Source organism: Siphateles boraxobius, unplaced genomic scaffold, assembly GCF_051911475.1.
Source record: "Siphateles boraxobius isolate OS27281-9 unplaced genomic scaffold, OSU_SipBor_1 160, whole genome shotgun sequence".
NCBI lineage: Eukaryota > Metazoa > Chordata > Actinopteri > Cypriniformes > Leuciscidae > Siphateles > Siphateles boraxobius.
Genome location: NW_027508767.1, coordinates 302,450 through 325,636, shown reverse-complemented (window position 1 = coordinate 325,636; position 23,187 = coordinate 302,450). Strand labels below are relative to the sequence as shown.

At 43.6% G+C, this 23,187-nt stretch overlaps 1 protein-coding gene across 2 annotated transcripts in view; it reads right to left on the bottom strand.

Annotated features, from left to right (window-relative positions):
* The window catches only part of arhgef3 (Rho guanine nucleotide exchange factor (GEF) 3), an 80,859-nt gene that overhangs the window by 56,370 nt on the left and 1,302 nt on the right, over positions 1–23,187 (bottom strand). The window lies entirely within an intron of this gene.

The window sequence follows — 23,187 nt, the reverse complement described above, 5'->3', positions numbered from 1 at the left end:
TTTGCTCGTAACTGGACCTTACGGGCCGGTTCACAGAGTGTGTTCCTCCACTCTGCTCTTCCAAACATGCGCTAGACGGACGCCTTAGCTTGCGTCTTTTGCAGTGTCTGGAGTGTGATATGGCGTTCTCAGAAAGCAGCGTACTGGTTAAAAGATGTTCAACTTTTTAAAAAAAAGGTGTCTCTTGAGTTTGACCTTGCGTTTTTTCTTTTTTAACCTCAAAAAGGTGTTCTGTGTGAATGGGCCCCTTACACAGACTTATACATGACTGATCAGCTGCTGAATGATGGAAAACCACTTTGGTTTTCAGCAAGACACATTAGAGAACCGCTACAGTCCAGGAAATGAAAAGGTGACGAGGTTTTTCACTTGGATGGAGTCATTTCCATTGCCTGCAGTTTTGTAAACAGGTAGACAGGTCTGTCTCAGTCATCAATGTGGCAGGACAGGAGAATGACCTTTTCCTGACCCAGATCCTTTTTGTCTGCCTATTGTGACAAGCTGCTGAGAAACATCTTTTTTTTGCACACGGTTCTCCAAATATTTGAGCTTGTAGCATTTCATTTTTGTTGTCACACAAATGTGAAATTTTAAAACGGAAAGAATTCTTAATGAAGTCACCATGAAATCAAAAAGGACAATTCCTATTTTCGAATGGAATATTGCAGTGTTTATAATAAATGATTTATCGGTGCACGTCATTATTGTTTTAAATTCATGTTCCTGGTTATCTTGAATCAGAATATCTTCCTCTTGCAGCATCTCTTCTGTTCTCTGATGACGAGGGCGGGGCTATAACGTGTCAATAACATGAGATCGAGAGAATAGCAAACCACAACCATCCAATCAATTCCCCACGGACACAATCAAGCCCCGGCCACATTTGTTATTGTTCCTGAAGCGTTTCACTCAGATATACGGCACAATAGGGAAGAAAAGAGCAGCGCAACTTAAACACAGTTTAATGACTATAACTTTAAGAAACTATGCATTTAACAATGACAGACTGATAAATCAGCCAGGCCAATTTATCTGCCAGAATTTGGGCAATTTAAGAATAAATTATCAGCTAATAACTGCATTATTAGCTTTTTAACAAAAACATTAGCTCAGTTTAGTTCGTTTCTACCCTACGTTTAGCTTTTTACTTCTGTGATTGTATTTAGGCATCATACAAGTTGTGTTAATATGTGAAGATTATCATGATGAACAAAACGTTTAACGTTTAATAATCTATTCCAAAATACAATTGGGGTTTGTTTTTTTGGTTTAGCTTTTCAACATAAGCATTTGCTCAATTAATAAACAAGTGGATATAATTTTTTTTCTTTATGTTATCGTAAAACTGCTTTAAAACAATCTGTACTGTAAAGCGGTAAATAAATAAAGGTGACTTGACGGACTAGTTTTTACCGTTACACTGATTATACTCTGCACTATATTTCTTTGTGTCATGACGAAACATACCATTTCATAAAATGAATGGAATGCATAGTTGTTATAACATAGTTGATATTCTATTAAGTTAGTGTATTATTATTATTATACGTTCAGATACTAGAGAGCATTTGATTGGACAAAACCTCATGAGAGTGAAGAAGGATGCTATCATTGACCTGTGTATAGTAGAGGGACTGCAAGTTAACAGTGTTAACTAATGTTAACAATTGATTAATATTGTTAAATAACAAATGTGTTGCTCATTGTTAGTTAAAATTTGTCATTTCATTAACTAAAGTTAACTAATGGGACCTTATTGTAAAGTTTTACGAATTACCCAGATCCTAAGTGAGTTGGTTATTATAGTTAGTTAGTTATTATAGTTTTATTTATAAAGCGCCTTCCCAAACTCAAGGCACATTCCCGCATACATTTTTAAAAAAGTGCATTGAGTGTAAGACATTCTATATAAATGTAACATATTATTATATTATCATAATGTAACATATTATTTCTTAATAAAAGTATAAATGTTAGAAAGAACACCTTATGGATCAAAAACATATGTAGATCATCTGGGTATTTCATTGACACAAAAAAATTCACGCAATTGCACAGTATAAATACTATAAAATGTTATAAGTATGATTATTACAGTATCCCATTCTGGTTCATGTTTACACCAGATACTGATTACTAATTATTTATTGCCATCTAGTGGCCAACATTCAATCTTTCTTTTTAAAATAAGTGAATCTTTGAATCACTTCAGTAGACTAATATCTATCTATCTATCTATCTATCTATCTATCTATCTATCTATCTATCTATCTATCTATCTATCTATCTATCTATCTGTCTGTCTGTCTGTCTGTCTATCTATCTATCTATCTATCTAACTATCTATCTGTCTGTCTATTATAGACTTAGCCACTATATATAGACTGAGATAAAAAGCTCAAAACATGTTGTCTGGCAAATACTGTTAAATGCTATGTTTCATATTACACTGCATAATGAGGTTTTATTCCCATGAGATCATCTGACACACGGCAGTCGCCCTCCAGCTGCTGTGACCCGGTTTATGACTGAATGTCAGTAAACATTTTTCTTTAAAGACTGTTACTATACATTACTTAAACGTAAAAGACTTAAAGTCAGTACGTATGTAAATATATTTCTCATAGCAACCTTTCTCTTTTCTGAAAAAACATTTTAAAAAAATCATTATGGCATACATTTCATTACATATATAAGTTTAAAGTAGGGAAAGTTGTTGTCCAGAAAAGCACAGTAAGTGTCTCCGGCCATTACACGGCGATGGGAGTTCAGGAAGCAGTTTTCTGATCTCTGCACTCTTACCTGCACAGGAAACACACACTCGTGCACACACACGCACAGATTCTATCCAGTCGGAGGAGATCAAACAGTCCAACCATTGTATTGGCGTATGTATGACACGCCAATTCGTATTTCCATTTTTGGCGTGCTATCAACACGCATAATCGCTTTTCAGCGTGTTTATCAACGCCTTTGACTTAACGTTATATTACTGTATTATGTATATATAGATATATGACCTACCCCAACCCCGTCCCTAAACCTACCCGTCACTGGGGTTAATACCATTTATGAGTGTTCTCCTACCATCCTAGGAAAAAAAAGATCGCTCCACAGATGTAGATATAGATTTTGCTTTGTTTCGCTCGGACATTTAACGGCGTACACATACACGCGGAATCACTCGGACATTTAATGGTGTAGACATACACGCAAAAGATTTCGGCGTGGACATACACGCGGATAGCTCAAAATGCGTATAGATAACACGCCACTTGACTTGAAAGTGGCGAGTATGTTTACGCAAAGTCATGTCATGTTGTTAATTGAGCACTGAATATGTATGTGAAAATCATAATTCAGTGCTGAGCTTCTTTTTTTTTTTTGCTGTCTGAGAAAATAATGAGAAAAAATTACGTTTTTCATAATAAACACTTGTTTATACTAATGTTATTTTCTCAATCACTTTAGCTCAATTCTCAGATGAGATTTTTTGTTCACACTACATTTGAATTTTTATTAATTTAGAAATGTGTTTTGACAATGTATGCAAAGTCTACAATTTGCACAAATAATAATGCACATTGTTGATAACTGATGAGTTTATTCTTCGTGGAATTATAAAACTCTTTACAACTTCTGAGGCATCATGCGCAAAATTATCCATTATCACAATCTGTAATAATATTGAAAAAATTTACTTCGTCTTTATTTGTAAAATGGACATGCAAATGTTTACGTAAAACAAATTGCAAAAAAATAAATATTTCATACCTACAAATATGCATATTCTTTTTCTGTGTACTACAGTATTGACTTTTCCAAGAAAATATGGACATTTTCTTATGAAACCTGTATCTAAAACGTTTATTGTGATATTCAGCTAGACAAAACGACTCGGTTACTAACGTAACCTCGGTTCCCTGAGAGGAGGGAACGAGTATTGCGCAAGTAGCTAACGCTATGGGAAAACTCCTTTTCTCGAGAATACTGAAGTCTTTATGTAAAACGCATTGCAGCTGCACAGCTGACAGCAATGAACGAAGGAAGCTCGGTCATTGGCTGTGCTGCGGCAACTTGCTCGAACCAATGACGGGGCGACTCTGAATGCGCGACCAATGAGCGCGCTTCGCGCCCGCGCGCGTCAGAGCCCGCCAAGATGGGCGTGGCCAAGAGCTATTTATTGGGCGCCCCGTCATGAGAGTTCTTTAGGTTAAAACGACTGAAGAAAACTAACCAAGCACAAGCACGGCAGCTTACGCAATACTCGTTCCCTCCTCTCAGGGAACCGAGGTTACGTTAGTAACCGAGTCGTTCCCTTTCGAGAGGTCTCTCCTATTGCTTAAGTAGCTTACGCTATGGGAACACCATGCAAAACGCCGTGCATGCTGAACTTCGCCTTATGATAGCCAGAGGCAGGTGCCTGAGCTGAAAAGCAAAGTTATCATCCAACTAGCCGGCAGAGGCGAGCAATGTCGGGACCTGTAGGTTGTAGAACCTGATAAATGTGGACGGTGAGGCCCAGCCTGCCGCCGCACAAATATCCTCGATCGGCATCCCGCTCGACCATGCCCAGGAAGAAGACATACTCCTGGTGGAGTGTGCTTTGACTCCCCAGGGGCATTGAAGTCCCTTAGCTTCATAAGCCAGTGCTATAGCCTCAACTATCCAGTGAGAGATTCTCTGCTTTGAAACGGCGGAACCTTTCGTACGGCCGCCAAAGCATACAAACAGTTGTTCTGTCTGTCTGAATAGGGCAGAACGCTCCAAATACACTCTGAGAGCCCTAACGGGGCAGAGTAGATTAGCGCCGTGTTCGTCTGCTGGAGACGACAGCGCAGTTAGGGAGATAACCTGTGCTGTGAAGGGAGTGGTGAGCACTTTAGGAATATACCCGTGTTTCGGTCTAAGGACGACCCTGCAGTCGTTAGGTCCGAATTCTAGGCAGGCAGCGCTTGTCGAAAGCGCGTGCAGGTCGCCCACTCTCTTGACCGAGGCGAGTGTCAGCAAGAGCGCAGTCTTAAGCGAGAGCTGATTAAGGTGCACGGTTTGGAGTGGTTCGAACGGGGGCCCTTTAAGAGCGTCTAGGACAGTAGCTAGGTCCTAGATTGGCACTGAGGGGGGGGCGTGAAGGGTTCATCCTCCTAGCGCCCCTTAGGAAACGAATAATTAGGTCGTTTCTTCCCAATGGACATTCCATTACAGGGTCGTGTGACGCTGTGATGGCCGCCACGTATACTTTGAGCTTGGAGGGGGTGCGGCCCGCCTCCAGAAGCCCTTTTAGAAAAGCGAGTACGTTCGTAATCTCGCATGTTTCAGGGTTCAGGCCCTTGGCATTACACCAGTCACTGAACACTTTCCATTTCTGAGCATATGAGCGTCTCGTGGAGGGCGCCTGCGCCTCAGCGATGGTTTTTAGTGCTCCGCTCGTGAGGTTCCTGGGAACCCGTTGAGGGGCCATGCATGAAGGGCCCACAGATCGGGGCGGGGATGAAATATCATCCCGCTGGCCTGACTGAGGAGGTCTGGCCTCAGTGGAATCGGCCGTGGTGCAGATTGCATTTGCATCAGATCTGGAAACCATGTTTGGTTCTTCCAGAGTGGGGCTATCAGAAGCACTGCGTTTTGCTCCTCTCTGACCCGACTGATGACCTGTGGCAGCATCGCGATCGGGGGAAAGGCATATAAGGGGCGGCTCGGCCAGCTCTGGGCGAGTGCGTCCGTGCTTTTCATGAAGAAAAGAGAGCAGTGCACGTTCTCCTTGGAGGCGAAGAGGTCGATCTCCGCTTTGCCAAAGGTTTTCCATAACCACTGAATCGTCAGCGGGTTGAGAGCCCATTCTCATGGGAGAATCTTGTCTCTGGATAGCATGTCTGCCCCCTGGTTCAGGGCGCCTGGCACATGCGCTGCTCTCAGCGAGCGCAAGTTGTGCTGGGACCATAAAATGAGTCTCCTGGCCATTGAATGCATGGAGCTCGACCTGAGTCCACCCTGGCGATTTATGTACGACACTACCGTCATGTTGTCCGTTCGGACCAGGACGTGTTCGTTTTTTCAGATGTGGAAGCAGGGCTCTGAGAGCCAAAGCGACCGCTTTCATCTCCAGACAGTTTATGTGTAGGCGCTTTTCCGGGTTTGACCAAAAGCCGGAGACAGGCCTGCCCTCGTAAAGGGCCCCCCAACCTATTTTGGAGGCATCCGTCGTTATCATCTTTCTCCTTGTGTTCACACCCAGACTCACGCCTGACTGGTCCCAGTCGGTGGCTTTCCAGTGCGTCAGGACTTTTATACAGCCGTGGTTCGCTCTGATTAAAAGGTGGCCCGAACGCCACGCGTGAGTAGGGACGCGGCTCTTGAGCCAGCGTTGGAGAGGGCGCATATGCAACAATCCTAGCTGGAGTACGGCCGATGCTGAGGCCATGAGACCGAGCATCCTCTGAAACCGCTTGACGGGGGCGCGCGCCCGCCCTGAATGATGTTGCAAGGCGCCGGATGGTGAGCGCGCTCTGATGAGAGACGCGCTGTCATTTGCATCGAGTCTAGAACTATTCCCAGGAAAGAAATCCTCTGGCTGGGAGATAGTATGCTTTTTGCAAAATTGATTCTTAGACCCAGACATTCTAAATGGCTGATAATCCAAGATCTGTGTCTTATTAACTGACTCTCTGATTGTGCTAGGACCAGCCAATCGTCGAGATAATTCAGTATTCGCACTCCCCTTCGTCTCAAGGGGGAACGTGCTGCATCCATACATTTCGTGAATGTACGGGGAGCCAGGGACAGGCCGAACGGAAGTACTGTGTACTGGTAAGACTGTCCCTCGAAAGCGAATCTCAGAAACGGCCTGTGATGAGGCGCTATTGGAATGTGAAAGTAAGCATCTTTCAGATCCACTGAGAGAAACCAATCTCCTGGGCATACATGCGCGAGGATATGCTTGGTTGTTAACATTCTGAACGAGCGAATCATTAGTGCTTTGTTCAGGTGTCTGAGATATAGGATGGGGCGGAGACCGCCATCCTTTTTCGGGACGAGAAAATAGCGGCTGTAAAAACCTTCCTCGCTCATAGAGGGGGGAACAGTTTCCACAGCGCCCTTTTCTATTAGTTTGCGCACCTCGGTGCGTAGAACATGTGAACACTCCTTTCTCACTTTCGTCTCGACGACAGTCGTAAAACGTGGTGGTCTGCGAGCGAACTGGAGCGAGTATCCGTGCTTTACTATATCCAATACCCATTTCGGCATATCTGGAATGTTTTCCCATGCCGCTGCGTGTACAGATATGGGCTGAATACAGGCTAGGGGCGGGCCGCTGTGACGTAGGGACCCGGCCAGCGAATCGCCTGAGCTCGTAGCTCTCAGAGGCGCGGGCGCGCGCTGAGCAGCTGAGTGAATGGGCACGTGTGTGATTACAACAGCGCGCGCCGTGTCTGTAAAACTCGCAGCCTGAGCTGGGGTTGTGTTTATAAACACTGTAAGGACAGTGTTTATAAGTGGGGGTGCATAAACAGTGGTAGGCACACTCGTCACTTTTATAATGTTTCCCGCTATTACTGGGGGTGAATTTATAACTGTGTGAACAGTGCTTGTGTGTAGTGGTGCGTACATGACCGTAGGCACGTGATCTACATTCATGGGGCGCGCAGCCTGAGCTGGGAATGAATTTGGCACTGTTTTGACAGTATCTGGGAATGCACACTTTGTGGACATGTGAACCCTTAGTGACACAGGCAGAAAAATACTCTTTTTGTGTTTTCTGTGCGTCGCCGTAAAAACGGCGTTTGTTTGCAGGTGAACAAGCTCTTTGACTGGCCCATTGACTGCTGTATGGACATATCCAGCCGCCTGTAAGGGGACTGGGTAATGTTTGAGCTTTTGCAGAGAGAGTGGTCCGGCTTTTGCGAGACACTCACTCTCTCTTCTCATTCCTGTGGCTAGGACGGCTTTCGAGGCTCAGGGTTCAGCACAATCTTGGGCCGAGGACCCCGTCGCTTAGACGGCGGCTTGCGGTTGCGAGAGCGCGAGCGGCGTCGAGTGTCAGCCTGAGGCGCGGGCTGAGAGGCGGTGGGAGCTGTTCTAGCCCGCTGCGGCTGTAGCGGTCTCTGTCTGCTCTGCGATGAGCTGGAGCGCTTGGGCAGGAAATGGCGCATAGCTTGTGAAGCGTTCTGGGCCTCGGTGAAGTGTTCGGCGAAACCCTTAACCGCCGGTCCAAACAGCCCGCTGGTGGAGGTAGGTGCGTCGAGAAATGGCGCCTTATCCGCGTCCTTCATCTCCGTCAGAGTTAACCACAGATGGCGCTCGAGAACAGTCAAATTAGCCATGGCACGGCCAATAGACTGGGCGGTGGCCTTCGTGGCTCGCAGAGCTATATCAGTTGCGCTGCGTAGGTCCCTGAAGGCTTCGGGTTCGGGGCCAAACTCGTCCATAGAGTGGAGAAGTTCGGCTTGGAACACTTGAAGTACCGCCATTGAGTGAAACACTGATGCAGCTTGGCCGGCGGCGGCGGCGTAGGCGCGACCGGCGAGAGCAGAAGTAGTGCGGCAGGGCTTCGAGGGGTGGGAAGCTTTGGCTTTCCATCCGTTGGTGGAGGGCGGGCAGAGATGATTGGCCACGGCCTCCTCGAGGGGTGGTGTTCCCTCGTAGCCTCTTTCCTTCGCGCCGTCCACAGAGGAGAGCGAAGAAGAAAAAGAAGGCTTAAAGCGCGCAGAGTGGGGGGCCTTCCACGACTTGGTGAGTTCGTCGTGAACTTCCGGGAAGAAGGGAGAAGGCCTTTGCCGAGGGGCCTGCTGGCGCCCCTGCAGAAACCACTCATCCAATCGGCTCCGGGTTGGTTCTTCGGGAGAAGACCAATCGAGCCCGAGGTCTTCCACGGCCTTAGAGAGGATACGGATAATCTCGGTATCCATGGTGGAGCCCCCGCTCGTGCTAGCTAGCGTCGACGGGGCGGGGTCGAGGGTGGAGCCCGGCCAGTCGTCCGATGCAGCGTCGATTGACAAGCTGTCATCTATTCCCCCATCGTCCTCGGACGCGCCGAAAGTCACAAGGCCCACCGCTCTGCTAGAGGGGTGTAGGTCCGGCTGGGTGAACTGAACCGGCGGTGGGGAAGGCAAGAGCGGCGGTGAAGCATGCGGAGACTGGCTCGGCGTGACGTCACTGAGCTCAGGTTCAGGAAGCCTCTGTGAGCGGCGCTTCTCCTTAGTGCGCAGCTCAAACAGAGGGGTGGCGGCGATGGGCTCACTCACGGCGAAAGCGGCGAGGCGAGCCCGCAGGGCGGAGAGACCCGGGTCATCACATTCCGGGCATCCGCCCTTGGTCAAAGATGCTTCTGCGTGGTCCCGGCCCAGGCAGCGAGCGCAGATGATGTGACGATCCCCGTCCGGGAGAAGGTCTCTGCACGACGCGCAGGAAGGCATTTGAAACAACGCCTCAGAAAATTGCTCTTTTACAAGTGTCGCGGGGCGAACAGACGGCTGAAGGTGCCGACGTCCTCGTAGCAATCCCACTGGTATGCTTTTCGACGGCGGCGAAGGCTTCAATAATCCGGAGGATCCAGCGAAGAAGGTGTTCGCTGAAGGAGATTAAATCTAAAGAACTCTCATGACGGGGCGCCCAATAAATAGCTCTTGGCCACGCCCATCTTGGCGGGCTCTGACGCGCGCGGACGCGAAGCGCGCTCATTGGTCGCGCATTCAGAGTCGCCCCGTCATTGGTTCGAGCAAGTTGCCGCAGCACAGCCAATGACCGAGCTTCCTTCGTTCATTGCTGTCAGCTGTGCAGCTGCAATGCGTTTTACATAAAGACCAGTATTCTCGAGAAAAGGAGTTTTCCCATAGCGTAAGCTACTTACGCAATAGGAGAGACCTCTTGAAAGGGAACTGACATTCTTGTATAGTATAGTAATCAGTCAGTATCAACAAAAAAGTACAAACAAAAACAAAACAAAAATTAAATGAAATTTCTAGGGTTGACTGCTATGGTGAAAAAGCATCTAAACATTTTGTCCAGTTTGGCTCACAATAAAAAATAAAGTTCCTTTTGAATGGGAACTTGCACTGCGTCCTAGGACGTGGATAAGTTTGTTTATGTACGTGTGAAGACGATGACTCAGCCAAGTGCTTCAGGAAGTAACAGAGACAACACTTCCCATAAATCCTGATGTTCTCGGTACATCATAAGAAGGATGGCATCTACGCTAATATTAGTCTCTCTGTTTATCCCGAGGTTTACTGCAGTCCGCCGGATCCAGGCCGTATCCGGATCTGATGAAGGACCTGCGCCTGGACACGACGACTACGCAGTCCTTGAAGCGTCACTAGTATCTACCTATGAAGGCCTCCTTCCCTTTACCTCTGTACTGATAAACGTTGTTTCGGGATTATTACGGTTCACGTGGCTACGCGGAAGAGATAAAAAATTGTGTATCATACATTTCTCAAGGCTAGTACCTTGGAACCTATTTAATGGTTTGCGTTCTCGAGACACCAGGCACTGCTGTTGTGTGGATGAGCGGCCGAATCGCATTAAGGGTTTTCTGTTAGAACGTTGTTGTGTTAGCGGCCCCTAAGTTAATAACTAATGATCTTTGCAACTGAAGTGAATCAATCAACACTAACTTTAGCTGGACAATAACTTTATTCTAGAGCTGCTGTAAAATCAAAACAATCTGTTACGGTAATTTCCTATTATCACTGTAAAGCTGCTTTGAAACAATCTATATTGTTAAAAGCGTTATATAAATGAAGGTGACTTGACTTGACAACACTTGAGAACACACGACTTGTGCTTTATTTGTTTGGGTAAGGAGCACGTGAGTTCAGTTCTCCAGGGAACTGAATGCGCTCATTGTGAGGTGTGCTTTGTGATGCATTCTCGAGACTGACTGAAAGAGACAGGTAAGAAGCTTTTACTATGTTCTTACCTGAGGGATAGTATTCAGCGTTTGCACGAGCACATTCGGCTCTAAGTGGGTCAAAGGCACTCACAGTGATATGTTTGTCACTATTCAACATGTCATTCTTGATTAGTGATAGAGTCTGGCATTTTTGAGAGGAGCATATTCAGCTCTCGAGGGAGTTGAACGAGCTCTTTATAATGCGGTCACTCTGATAGGCTCCTTTGTTGTTTATTCTCTCTCGAGGGATGAGAGAGGAATGAGAGAAACCCTGGTTCGGGTCCTATGGATGCCATAAGGTTCGATCACAGAGGTAGTGGAGTCTTCTGAGATTTCTTTCCCTTTCCTGCTTGCTATTACTAATGTGTGAGCCCTAATGTTATCTTAAGATCTGCCTGCACAATAGCAGTGCTCAGTGGTAGCAATCTCTGGAACCCAACAGGAAGCTTTTTTTTCTGCCCTAGTTTGCAAACCCTTCCAAGTTGTAGGCACCTTCGTGAGTGAAACAAGAGAACCTGTATTTCCTTGGGTTTGACCGAAGAGCAGAACCCTCCCCCCAGTCGGGTTTTGAAGCAGGGTCTTCCAGTCCCTGGGATGAGCTCTTTCCATCACTAGAACCCAACAAAAAGTGGGTTTTTTCCCCTAGTTTGCAAACCCTTCCAAGTTGTAGGCACCTTCGTGAGTGAGTCAAGAGAACCTGTATTTCCTTGGGTTTGACTGAAGAGCAGAACCCTCCCCCAGTCGGGTTTTGAAGCAGGGTCTTCCAGTCCATGGGATGAGCTCTTTCCATCACTAGAACCCAACAAAAAGTGTGTGTTTTTTCCCCCAGTTTGCGAACCCTTCTTTGACGCAAGGCACCTTCAGGAGTTTCTGGAGCCTTGATATCCTACAAAGGCATTTGTTTCAGAGTGGTCGCAGCTAGAACTCAGCTGGCTCCCTTTGATGGCAATGTCTTCATGATTGAGTGTTAGTGGAATCCTTAATAGTAGGATTCTCGACTCCCTGAGAGCTCAGTTTGTTGCTGGAGTCTCAGTTGAGGATTTATAATGGTGTGGCGAGCACTTTTGCCTAGCCCTCTTATACTTTCTTGTGATCTGCCGACCAAGGAAGCTCTGAGCACTTCTGGTCTCCAACAGGAAGTGGTCTGTTCACCTTGGGGAAACCCCTTCTTATGTACAGGACCTCAGAGTGCTGGAGACCAAATCAGATACGGGTTTTACAATGGTTGTAGCTAGGCTTAGCGTTTAGCTCCCATTCTTCATTTAGAATGAGCATGGATTAGAACCTTCCCAGTTATGGGCAAGTTCTTCCACTCCATGTAACAAGCTCATTCTGACTTCAGCATCATTCCGCAATAGACCGTGACATCGAGTGGTATGGCTCTCTGTGAGCCTCTTTGGTGGAACTGTTTTAAGGTGGAGTGTTGTTAGGCCTCCTCTCGCTCTAGAGAGACGCCCTGCTTGAGGCCTCCGCTTCCCAGAGCTCTGCTTGGATAGCAGTATTGAGTTGTCAGGATCTTTTGTGAGCCTCCTAAGTAAGTAGTCCTTTATAACAGGATTGAGTTGTTAGACTCTTTTGTGAGCCTCTTTGGTAAGCAGATCTTAGTGTAAATCATAGTTAGGCCTCCTCTCGCTTTAGAGAGTCATCCTGCATAGATCTCAGTCTGGGTGGTCACACGGAGTTGTATGGCTCTCTGTGAGCCTCCTTGGCAGAACCACCCTAAGGAAAGCATTGTTAGATCGTCATGCTGAGACCTTCACTCCCCAGAGGTCCGTTTGGATAGCAATATTGAGTTGTCAGTCTCTTTTGTGAGCCTCCTTGGTAACCAGTCCTTAGCGTAGAATGTAGTTAGGCCTTCTCTCATTTTAGAGAGTCGTCTTGCTGCGGCCACCGTTCATACTAAATCAGGTCATTGGCTCTCTGTGAGCCTCCTTGATGATATTTTTTGTTTTGAGTATATTGAGTGTTGCTAGGTCTCCACCCGTTTTGGGGTATAGTGTCGCCTAAAGATACAGGCAGGATATTCCTTATTCCCTAGGTTTTCAAAAGAATACCATGCCCTGAGCTCTGGCCGAGGAGTATGTAGCCGGGGTTTCTGGTCCTATGGAATAGAGTCCTTACGGCATTCATTCCTTCAGCATGGCAGAGAGGGTATTTGTTCCCCAAAGCGTCCTAAGACGCAGTTCAAGTTCCCATTCAAAAGGGAATGTTTCAGGTTGTGAATGTAGCCATGGTTTCCTGAGAAGTGGAAAGAGACACTGTCTTATTGCCATGCTTTGGATATGCCTGCTCACGTCTCCTTTAGACAAAAGAAGTTGTTGGCGTACTACAGGCACCCTTTTGTACTCTGACCGTACTGGTAGTGACATCATAGTGACAATGTTACTGTTGTGTTCATATGCATGCTTCAGACACCGGTCACACTGGAGGCATTCCCCAAACCGTTCTAGGACGAAGTGTCTCGTTCCCCTTTTCAAGGAACCATGGTTACATTTTGTAACATAATATTATGTTGGTGGAATTGGCCAGTTTAACACAAAAACTGGATTTTGAAGCATTAATTAAATGTTTTGGGTGAGTTATTTCCCAGACATGCAATAGACTTGTGATGTCCCATAAACCTGTTGTGACAACTTCACAGTTTAAAGGGGTCATGAATATAGAATCACATTTTCCTTGATCTTTTGACATATAAGAGGTACTATAATAATATCCTAGTTTCAGAAAACAAAACCTCCTCGTCATTGACTCTTTTGCACCGCTCACCGATTCAAACGTCATGCAGTAGAAAATACGAGGCACACAAACACAGGATTACTCCAGCAACAAAACAATAAAGATGCCTCAAAGATTGCAGTGCCAAGTTGTGAAAAAAAACTTTCTTTGCATTGCCTTTCTTGTGATCCTAGCATTAAGAAAGTGTGTATGAAGGCATAACCCTTATCAGGTCGAGGTGGAGCCAGGGTGCTGGAGTACTGATGCGGAGCGACTCACGACCAAGGAAGAGTTGGAGGGAAGGAGAGATGAGGCATAGCCGAAGGACCAGAAGTCAGTGGTGTAGGCATAGTGACGACTGACCAAAGTAGAGCGAGAGGGATGAAAGAGCCCAGAGTCAAATTAACGACTGCCCCAGGTGGATCCGAAGGAGGGAGGAGCCAATGCAGAGCTTACTGAACGACGTCACTGAGGAGGAGTGACAGGCTTGGAGTTTCGAGGTGGTGTTAGTACATTGACAAACTGGGGCAAAACTGGTGAACAGGAATCACAAGGTAGATACAGGAAGCCCAAGGCAGATCCAGGCTGCTAGGGCGGAGCCAGCATAGGAGGAGCTGAAGGGCTGGGTAACTCAGGCAGAGGGTTACAAAAAGGTCTCCTTGGCTGATACAGGGCAGGCAGAGAATTCCGGAACGGCCTCCTGGCAAACACAGAAAAGGCAGATAGTTCAGGAATGCCCTCCTTGGCCCGGAGGAGGTGGGAGTGGGAGGTAGGGTGGGTTACATCATAGACATAGCTCTCATGGCGCTGGGCGACATAACAGGCAATCTCCTCACACTCATCAATAATTGCAAGGGGGCTAGAATTCAGGGCATTTCCTGACAGCCATGACTTTTTCTGAGTGTTGAGCACTGTCAGGAAAAACACAGAGACAGTTGTCATTGTAATACACAAGATGAGCCAGATCTAAAAAGTTCTCTGTGTGCTCCTCGAGGGAGTGATCCCCCTGGGAGAGGAGGATCAGAAAGGCTGCTGGATCCATATCTTCTGTAATGACCAGTTGCAGAAAGGAATGAGATGAGGAGGACCTAAACTCAGCAGTTATTAAATTAAATATAAACACAAAGAAACTAAACAATTGGTGTAGCAAAATACAAACAGAACAACCAGTACACACAGACAAGATCAGACAGAGTTCAAATACACAAGCAAACTAATAAAAGAAACGAGACACAGGTGACAACTCAATCAATCAATGAAAAAACATTGCAACAAACTAAAGAACCCAGACAAAGAAAACAGTGAAAACCAACTAAATGTCAAACTCAAACAGAACAAACGAAACATAACCCTTTCAATAACATTATAAGTGGATCTCAGGGAACATTATAAAAAAATGCAGTTCATGACCCCTTTAAAGAATGTCAAGACTATTTTAAAAAAAGCTACTGTATCAAAAATGAGCTAAAGAATGTCAGAAAAACTGTAAAGATGAACTGTACAACTTCCATGCCTCTAGTGTCACTGTAGAGAATGGCATAACTTATTTTCAAACAGGTTTCCCCTATCTTCCACAGTTCATTTATAATTACGTAATGCACTGTGCAAAACTATATTTCATATATATTTTTATTTATCTTCTGAATTTCAAAATTCATTTCAATTATATTTCATATTATAGTGCTCAATGTACAGAGTAGAATGTTCATATTCAGTAAATGCCTCTTGAATTGATTTGAAAAATTAAACTCAGGGCTGATCTAACATTTTACCCTAAACATTATTGTGTCTGTGAACTGGCTTTAGAGAATTCAATTATTCTAGGTTACATAATGAATTAAATGCATGTATAAAGACAGTAATCGGGCACACTGGTTTGTCATGTGTTTTTCCTAGAATGTTTTTCAATGAAGAGGCATCATGTGCTTGTGAGTATAGACTGTGTAATGTGCATGAGTGTTTGTGTGTGTGTGTGTGTGTGTGTGTGTGTGTGTGTGTGTGTGTGTGTGTGTGTGTGTGTGTGTGTGTGTGTGTGAAAATATTTGTTTACACTTGATCCTGGCCTGCTACATAAACCTATTAAAATGCATAGATGACACACACACACACACACACACACACACACACACACACACACACACACACACACACACACACACACACACACACACACACACACACACACACACACACACACACACACACACACACACAGAACACTGACTAACATGATGGCAAAGCAAGACTAGCCATGACATCATGGCCTCACCCTTTAAAGCCATCAGACATTCTGCCCTTAGAAATATGACATCAGTTAAAAACCTTTCTTGAAGTCTTATATTTTACCACATGACTGCCAGATAGAAAAATACAAACATCCTCAAATGCATTCTCCAAATCACTTTTGAATATTTGAAGGTCCAAAAGAAGTGAACTTCTATCTATAACAGTTGAGGTATAATGTTGATTACCACAGAAAATGATTGAAAGTAATAGAAATCTTGTACCTACCTGGACAAAAAACACAGCAATGCACTTGAAATGAAAGTAAACTGGGCCATGCATTGAGACAGTTGTTTAAACTGAATTTTTGCTATGCATTATCACATCCAGTTTTTTGTTTTGCTTTATTTAACTTTTTTAAATTACATCTGTGGATGTGGATTATATCTATGTTTCCATCCAAAGTTGTGAATTTAACATGCAAAAACTTGTAATATTGAATAAAAATATTTGTGAATAAAGCAGCATTTCCATCCCATGCGTTCAAGAGTTCCTGGGAAACTGGCGCAAAATATCAGTAATAAAATTGGAAGTTGCTGCAATTGTGCTCTTTTTCTCTCCATCATAAATAAGTTTTTCTCAGAGCGTCAGACGAAACTCAATAAATGCTGTCCTGTTCTCTTGCGTTGGGATGCTGGTGTTTGTGAACTCAGTCGTGGAGGGAATTAAACCCATGAAAGATAGACATTAGGTGTGTTCGACTTGAAGTGGTGCTGTGCAGACCGATCAGCGAGAGTTTGCAGACGGGGTAAAACGGTGTCGTCATCAGAGCTGTGCAATGCCATTGGTCCACTGGCTAGTCCTGTTATCCAATCACATCCTCTGTATAGGTAAAGTCAGCTAGGTTTTTGTTTGTGTGTGTATAGAGGGATTTCGGGATTATTGAAACACATTTCGTTAAATGTGTTTCCATCATAGTTTATGTCCATGTCTTCTTATTGAATAAAAAACATATTTGCCTAAATTAAGCGTATAAGTATGTGCACATTTTTAGATTTAATGTGCATCAGACGGATCAGCGAGAGTTGCCGTTTGCAGCCGGGGTGGAACTGAAAACGCACGTAGTGAGTCGTAGTGATGCTCGTGCAGTGTTTCCTTACTTTATCACAGACGAAGTGGATTAGATGCAATATCTGTCAAATACACAGACATTTCTGACATCTTCATGAAGCAACAGAAACACTTTCATGCACTGCTTAAAGGAGAACTCCGGGCAATTTTTAAGTTAATCTTGATCGTTATACCTTTGTGAGTACTGTCTATAGAAAAAAAAACTAACCGGATTGGTGCTTGCAACACGGAGCTGTTCCCGCAAATGCCCACAGCTCCCCCTCAGCTAAAACGGCAGTTATGGGGACATATACATAAAGAGTGTCTTTGTGCATCATAACAGACACAAAATGCAATTAAAATGTCTGTCCAACATGAACAGGGCCCTTACATGTGAACAAGATGCGTTTAGCAACTTAGCCATTGTTTAAATTCACCTAAATAGTGTTTTAGACGGCTAGCTGTAGTCTCGCGCTGAAGTCCCGTGGGAACTCCGTTGTAGCCGGAAAAAAGTAAGCAGTGTGCACGTGGGAGGAGCGTAGTGTGTGAAGAGTGATGATCAGAGTTGCTCACAAGTGAAGAAGAAATGGTTCGCGATGGTGCCGTTCCGAATTGTGGCAACAGAATGCGAAAATACAAGAACTTAAATTTTCATCGTCTTCCTTTCCATGACCTCGAGATTCTGTAGTTGTGCTAGTTGTACTTCAACTTGATGTGCAAACTCCCATACAAGTAGGCTACTATGCGCTAAAGATTACCGCATTTGCAGCGAACACTTTGACACGGATGACTACACAGACACAACACAGCGGGGCCGGTTGAAGAAAAAAGCCATTCCGTGGACGAAGACGTGTGCAACTACTGTGGAGGTAATGTAAACTTTATTTATCCTTCCATTTGGGCACACGCGGCTTGAGGAGAGATGTGAAGTAATATGTTTTTGTAGTCTTATTTGCAAAACTTTAATTATTTCACTAGCTTCTATGTCTTCAATTATATTTGTATATATAATATACTCCCACCTGCACACTGGTATTTACCTTTTTCCGGCTACAACGGAGTTCCCACGGGACTTCAGCGCGAGACTACAGCTAGCCGTCTAAAACACTATTTAGGTGAATTTAAACAATGGCTAAGTTGCTAAACACATCTTGTTCACATGTAAGGGCCCTGTTCATGTTGGACAGAAACTTTAATTGCATTTTGTGTCTGTTAAAACGCACAAAGACACTCTTAATGTATATGCCCCCATAACTGCCGTTCATAGTTTGTTCTTAGTCGATCCTCAGTGTTTCTATCGAACTCTGTTATTGGGGGTTTGCTGAGCCGGTCTCATTTGTCACCTTGAGTACACATCTCTTAAATTTGATACGTCTTTTGTTGATGTTTATGGTTAGAGAAAAAAACAAGTTTGAAGGTAAGTTAGACCTCTCCCTTAAATTAGTCAGTAAAGTTGTCCGTTTACTGTTTTGGCTTTAACCCTCTCATGATAAAATGACTTCTTTATTTCTATATACTTGGGTATATGTTGTGAAGTGATTTACTCGACTCACTGTCCTAGACGTACAGTATATGTGAGTTCATAACAGCATAAAACTATAACTTTAAATGATCTAAGAAAGGAATAACCAGCAACTGTCACTGAACGTTTGAAAAGGCAGCTGAAAGAAGATATGACGTGAATCAGCTGAATTTATTCAATAATTTATGAAGGTGAATGTAAGCCTAGTCAAAGATTTAGATATTAATTCTAAAGTGTTTGTTTATTACTGAATTTAAATGCCTAACATTAATTGTAAAAACAAGTAATTATCAGTCAAAGACAAGAAATTTGGTCTCTGAAATTAATTTGGCTCAAGGTCAGATATTTCACTTCATTTCTCTCACAGCTGATTGGTCTAATTTCAGTTTCGATCTCTTACCCAGAAGAAAAGCTGCCGTGTACAATATGTACAAACATCTTCCAGTGAAATGTTTTGCTTAAAGTGATTTTAGTTAGAAATATTATGGTTTGTGTGACATGCGGTATAAAGAAACCACCTATTTTACCACACAGAGAACCTGAGAGTGTCCCTTACTTTCCACTACTGAAGTTGCCAAGGCCAGTTACAGATACAATAAAGCAATGTGGGCAGAAATCCATCTGTCAGTTTATGCCAGGCATTTCTATCACAGCTGAGTCTGCGTGTGGACAACAGGTGCAGAAGGACTATACAATAGCTTAATGCCAAATCTGGAGGAATACAATTGTGGAACAGTGTTTTTTTCCCAATAACAAATAAATACCGACAATTGCATTTGAGATATCAGAATGAGATATTCTACTTCTTTTACAATCCTCACTCAATGACTGACAGTTGATAGACACATAACCCATTCCAACATGGAAAAACAGTGTCAACAAAACTTAATAATTGATGATTGACGACTGGATTAGGCAATCACGTCTGCAAGCTCTTTTACACGCCGCAGGACATGAGAAGAGTGAGTATGTGAGAAGAACAGGAGGTGCAAACTGAGCCGCTCAACAGCTGGAAGAGAATCTGATTCAGTAACTCGACTCCAGACTACAACTCTACATTTACAATCACTCACTTCCCGTGTTTCAAGGCCTTTCCCATCTGTTCCACTTTCAGCCTCAGTCACAACTTGGAAGGGAAACTCATTTCTTTCAAAACTATGACTAACATGTATTGTTATAAGTAAATAATAGAGGAACCAACTATATATTTGATAGAGGATACACATGTATCTCCTTTTTCAGTTTGGGAGTCTATGGTAGCCCATTAAAACATATGGTAAAATGTTTTTTTGGCATGGTAAACACAAATTTGGCACTTGCATCCTATAAACACTGCTGGTTAGTAACTGATTACAAGTAGGCCTAATCTGGGTTATTAAATAAGTGCATTTGTAATGTTTTCAAACAGTTACTTTTTTATGGATTACATGATTATGGATTAAATATTATTCATATAAACGGAAGTAAATTATTCATCAACTTACAAACGTGCTTGGGAAACCCTGAAGTAATGTAATATTTATTGTGCATCATGTTGTTAATAACAAAGAACTGAAAAAATATTTTTATGTCAATATGGTACAAGATTATCCTATTTAAATCAATGTGATAAACGAGTTAGATCAAAAGTAATCAAAAAGTACTCAGATTACACCTAGAATATGTAATAGATTATAATACTAACTAAAAATTTCTTCATTTGCAATCAGTGCTGGACAAACATTTCAGATTAATTTCTTCAGGCCGAACATCATAAAAATTACCAAAGGGGATTTTGATGCCATTTTCAAAAGAAACTCCGACAGAAAAGACAAAAGGCTGTATGTGGAAATGCTGTTGCATATGAAACGGTGTATGTGTCAATGAGACCATGGCCTGAAGGTCCTCCAGATGTTTCTGGACATCTAATGGTCAAGTGTTTCAATCTGATGCAACTTGCCATTAATTACATTGATATTTCAAACTATTATTAATTATAAAACTTAACATCGATTTTGGTCAGTTCACCGTTGTTTATATAGCGCTTTTTACAATACAGATTGTTTCAAAGCAGTTTTACAGGAATAACAGGAAAATAATGTTGTAATAATTTTGTTAAATATAAAATTAAATGTCCCCAACTAAGCAAGCCGAAAGCCAATGGCGGCAAAGGTGAAGAATGCGACAGTAGTTTTGGTCACAGTAGTTTGAGAGTTTTATGTGTGTTACTGAGTTTTAGAACAGTCAGGCCCGTATTGTTCAGGGTTGTTTGTGTCTGTGTGTGTGAACCTTCACTGTATCTCCTTGCTTATAAAGTGAGGAAAGGAACATTCTGATATCACTTCAGGCTTAGTGACGAAGGCCATGTCTGTTGTGTGCTACACTGTTTCTGTAGAGACTCATAAACTGAGCTTTGAGTAAGCCTGACCTGTGTGGGAAAAAAGGGAGTTTTTTTCTGTGCAAACTCTTACTTCCTCCCTGAATGTAATAGAAGTATGTATTTTCTCAAACTGAGAAAACCCTGGAATTCACAAACCTCCGTGTGGGAAATTTCACTTTTACATTTCATTTTTCATATCAGGAAAGTTCACCTTGCTCACCCCAAAATGAAAATGTTGTCATTGTTTAGACACCCTTGTGTAATTTCAAACCCTAACCCTAACATCTGACTTTTGTTCATTTTCATACAGAGAAGTAAACAGTGGAACAGAATGCTTGAGGTGAGAACAAAGCTCATTGGTTCCTGCTTAATCGACATGTTTGAACATGTTTAATCGAACATGTTTACCATATATATGTGAATAAATAATTTATATGTGAATAAAAGCATTAATTAAATTTGTTCATCATATAAAGTGATTCTGTCTGTTTAGAAGACTTGAATTAAACCACTTGGTTCATATGGATGTTACAATGTCTTTATGTACTTTTGAATTTGAATGAATTTGAATGGATGAACAAAAATAGTGAATATAAAAAATATCATTGTTTCGTTACTTACACCGCTGTAAGTGATCGACCAATCAGAGCAGAGTAGACCAATCACAACAGACTGGGTCATCTGACCAATCAGAGCAGAGTAGACCAATCACAACAGACTGGGCCATCTGACCAATCAGAGCAGAGTAGACCAATCACAGCAGACTGGGTCATATGACCAATCAGAGCAGAGTAGACCAATCACAGCAGACTGGGTCATCTGACCAATCAGAGCAGAGTAGACCAATCACAACAGACTGGGTCATCTGACCAATCAGAGCAGAGTAGACCAATCACAACAGACTGGGCCATCTGACCAATCAGAGCAAAGTAGACCAATCACAACAGACTGGGCCATCTGACCAATCAGAGCAGAGTAGACCAATCACAGCAGACTGGGTCATATGACCAATCAGAGCAGAGTAGACCAATCACAGCAGACTGGGTCATCTGACCAATCAGAGCAGAGTAGACCAATCACAGCAGACTTGGTCATCTGACCAATCAGAGCAGAGTAGACCAATCACAACAGACTGGGTCATCTGACCAATCAGAGCAGAGTAGACCAATCACAGTAGACTGGGTCATATGACCAATCAGAGCAGAGTAGACCAATCACAACAGACTGGGTCATCTGACCAATCAGAGCAGAGTAGACCAATCACAGTAGACTGGGTCATATGACCAATCAGAGCAGAGTAGACCAATCACAGCAGACTGGGTCATATGACCAATCAGAGCAGAGTAGACCAATCACAGCAGACTGGGTCATCTGACCAATCAGAGCAGAGTAGACCAATCACAGTAGACTGGGTCATATGACCAATCAGAGCAGAGTAGACCAATCACAACAGACTGGGTCATCTGACCAATCAGAGCAGAGTAGACCAATCACAGTAGACTGGGTCATATGACCAATCAGAGCAGACTGGGTCATCACGGAAAGGAGGGGTTTAAAGAGACTATGGAACTGTTTTCAGACTCTCTGAGAGATGAAGTGATGCAGTGACTTCACCAAGAGTAACATGTTCCTGGAGCAACATTCCTATCAACCAATCAGATTTGAGGGACAAGTTTAAAGTTTATGTCAAGTTCAGGCTTACAACCGGGGTTAGGTGCTACAACATCAGTATTATTCACCAATCATTTCCCTCTGATTTTAAGGATAACTTATGGGTAGGGTTAGGTTTATGGGTCGGGATAGGGTTAGGGCTTCCAGACCAGAATGTTGCTCCAGGATCAACAAAATATGCTGACCCAGGAACACGTTTAACTCCGCAAAATCAGGGCGTCGGATGATGCAATGATGACATGTTGGGTAAAGAGTAAATAATGACACACTTTTCCTCAGTTATTCCTTACTGGAGATACCTAAGATCACTAAGACCATGTGATATATGATGGCACCTGTCACCTAAAACACAACCTACAGTGCTGTTAATACACATAACAGAGCTCATCATTCAAATAATACACATAATCGTGAGCTCTATGAGATATATATGTACACGGTGGGAGAGAAAGAGTGCGATGGGAATCACACACATGTAGAACCCGGCCTGGGGTTGCCATGAATTTGCCATGAAAAGACCAAAGAAAACTTCCCTAATCCCTGCAAGGAAGAGGGCCGTGAGGATCAGGGCTGGTCAGAAGGTTATTCTGCACACATTCATCCAGCATTAGCATGGGGATTATGAGTCGGCACGCTTCGCTGCACTCCTCGCCCGTCAGGGTCTCATCTCTGGCTGGCCAGGGGAGTCGGAAAACC